The sequence below is a fragment of the Piliocolobus tephrosceles genome, unplaced genomic scaffold, assembly GCF_002776525.5.
Source record: "Piliocolobus tephrosceles isolate RC106 unplaced genomic scaffold, ASM277652v3 unscaffolded_22672, whole genome shotgun sequence".
In the NCBI taxonomy this organism is placed as follows: domain Eukaryota; kingdom Metazoa; phylum Chordata; class Mammalia; order Primates; family Cercopithecidae; genus Piliocolobus; species Piliocolobus tephrosceles.
In genome coordinates, this window is record NW_022305057.1 from 5,006 (window position 1) to 8,151 (window position 3,146).

The 3,146-nt window shown below is 50.5% G+C and overlaps 1 pseudogene; it reads right to left on the reverse strand.

The window, feature by feature from the left end:
• Positions 1-1,810: 1,810 nt before the first annotated feature.
• On the reverse strand, positions 1,811-2,922 carry LOC113221270 (annotated as a pseudogene).
• Positions 2,923-3,146: the final 224 nt, after the last annotated feature.

Below are 3,146 nucleotides of genomic sequence, written 5' to 3' on the forward strand. Positions count from 1 at the left end.
CAGGAAATTATTTCAGTGACTGTTTTCTCAACTGTTTCAAGAATGATACATAACTAAAACTGTCCTAAATGCACTGGAGCTAAAAGGTAGGATGCATTGCACACTACAGCACAATTCTCTCCACAAAGTCGGTTGAGAAAGGCTGCTATAAGTTCCTCAGAAAGTGTCACTGTACTACTAGGTCCCAGTCACCCAACCCCAACAGCACTAAAAGAACTATAGTGAGTGCACAAACCTAGAACTTAGATAAGAAAAAAGATAAATGCTTTATCTCCAACTTTAAGCAACTAGGTATTTTGACTTACTCATTTACTAGGAATAACATGGGGCTCAACTGTCCTGTGCTCTGAATGGAATGCATTTACTTAACAAAATAAACCCATAGAAATATAATGCTTCTCAAAGGGAATTATCAACTCTTAGAAAATGAATTTTTAAAAATCAGCGTATTAAATAAATATTAACTATTAACTTGACAAGGCTTTTCCTATTCACCCTTCTTTAGCGAACTTAAATATTCATCTTTTGATAACTGCTAAATGCAAATTTTCACTTTAAAAAGATAAAGATAAATATTAAAAACCAGTTTGCCCTTCAATCTCACACTAATTACCAATTCTCAGAAACTGCCTTTTATATTCTTCAATGTGGACTACAGCAACTTCAACTGGTAGGTTAGCTGTGATCAAATCACTTTAAGGACACCAGAAGAGTTCCTTTACTCAAAAGCAAATGACTTTTAAAAATGGCCCAATTTTAAGAGGGATGAATATTTTTAAGAAGCAAAAATTACTTTAAAACAAGGTAGCTAATTAAAAGTCAAGCGTCATTCCATATTGAATGTGCAAAGCGTTACTAAAAAGATGGGAAAAATTAAACATGACATTCTTATTTTTAATTTATGCTGGTGTGTATGCTGATAGTACAGAACATCAGAACAAATAAATCACTACGTATTCCACTTTACTAAGTCTCCACTCAAAGTTCCTACGTTTACAAATATAAGAGTAAAAGAGGCACAAAAATGTAGGGGATGCTGTTTTCGCTGTTCATCTGCGCTCAGCTGCGAATTCTTCTAATATCGGATGCACAATACGATGATATGGGAATGCTTATCTTCTATACTTCTATTTACTTTCATAAATCGGGGTGGGGATGTGGTCTTGATTCATTTACTATTAGCGTTTTGCAATAAAGTAGATCAGCATAAAACATAACTGAAGAAGTAGAATTCACTTTTCCCAGGACAACGCACCCTTCCTCCTGTTTCTATAGTAAAGCACATCATTTTGCTATTTAAAAATGTCCATTTTCCACAACTGACTTTTCCTTAACTCTAGCCAACACTGCTCTTCAAAAGAACCTAGCCAATTACTGTACCTTGTAGGCAGGGTTGCAAAATTTTTACTTCCTTAGGAAACTTTTCCATTTTTTAAATGCTTTCCAAATTAAGCAGGACTGACATTAACTGTGATCTTAAGTAGCGGTTTAGTGGGGTTTAAAAACAAACTTTTCATTAACGCTTTCCTCCAATTAAAGTGACATAGTAAGTGAGACTACTGACACAGATTTAAGGATTACACCTTTATATTAAAGGTCGGTCCAAAGATGGTAACTCAGCCTTCATTTGAGACCCTTCGACTTTTGGCCTTTAAAAACTGTTCCCCACTGAGTCCCCAGATAGAACTACATTTAGCAACGGGTCTCCTCCTGACTTCCTGGTACTAAAAGCCACAACCACAAGGGCTGTTTCGTCGGTTGGTTGTGAAACAACATTTGCTCCAGTCATCTCTCTGGAAAACAGAGTTTCTCTATCAGGGAGCCGCCTAGGTGAGGGTGCTCACGATGTTTAAAAACAAAACCAAGCGTCTACGCGGTAGCTGCACCGCAGGAGTAAAGTAAGTGCCGGGGGTTTCTTCCCAGGACGGACACCGGCGGGGGCTGGGCCGGGAAGCAGCCCCCGGCGCCCCGGGCGAAGGAGAAAAGAAGAAGGGTAAAAATAGCAGGGGGCCACGACCCACGTGCAGCCGCGGGAGGACCGAGCGCGGGCGCGCGGAGAGGGGTCGGTACCTCCAAACATGCGCGGCGAGAGGTGAGCTGGTGAGGCGCCAATCACCCGGCGCGGTCCCCCAGAGCTCCCGGCGGCGGCCGCCGCCGCCGCCGCCGCCGTCTTCGAGGTTGCTGTGCACCGAACCCTGCCAGCCGTAGGGGCCGCTGCTGCTGTTCGGGATGCTGAAGGAGGACTGCGCCACACAGGCCCCCGACGCCACGCTCCCCACGGCCCCGCCGAGGCAGCGGCTGCGCGGGGCTCCTGGGGCCGCCGCGGCGCAGGCCGCAGCGCTGGGCTGGTGCGCACTGGGCACCTGAGCCGGGAACCTCCGCGCAGCGGCGGTTAGAGCGCCCCCGCCGCCCGCGGTCCCATTGGCCCCTCCGCTGCTACTGGAAAGTAGATCCGAGCCCCAGTACGCGCGCGTGCGACCGTTGGCTACTGGCGGGCCGCTCTGCTTGGCGCTCATGTCCGCCCTGGTCCCTGTCGGGCCGCGCGCTGCTCCCGGAGAGCCGAGAGGGCAGGAGCCAGCGCGGGAGCTAGAGAGCAGGGCCCAGGCGCCGCGGCCGGTCCAGAGAGGCCCCTGCGCGTTACAGGGCCGCCGCCCGGCGCCCCCTTCTCGGGGCGGTGGGAGAGGCCGGCGGTTTGACGCGGGCGGGGTCGAGGAGACGCAGAGAGGAAGGGGTCTCGGCTGCGCGCACCCCTCGCTGGCTCCAGCAGAAAGGGGCGGCTCAGTTGGCCGTGCGGCTGCCGCTGGTTTTGGTTCTGGCGCGCCACGACGGGTCGCTGGTGCTCTCTGCTGTCGCGCTCAGCGCCCGGAGCCTCGGCACAGCCTCCTCTCGGGCGGCCGCTGCTACCGCCTCTGTCCTCCGACTCTCAAGGCAGCTGGCGGCTGAGCGGGAGGCACCCGCCCAGACTCCGCCGGGCCCACCTTCCCTCCTCCCCCAGCCACCCAGCTGTTATTAACGGAGAAAGAGGAAAAACGGGTGGTGCGCGACGGGAGGACGAAGAATGGGAGGGAAGGGTGGTGGCGCGCGCTTCCCGGCAACCGTCGCCTCGCTCCCCCTGCGAGATTAATTTCACAGATTAATTTCTTATT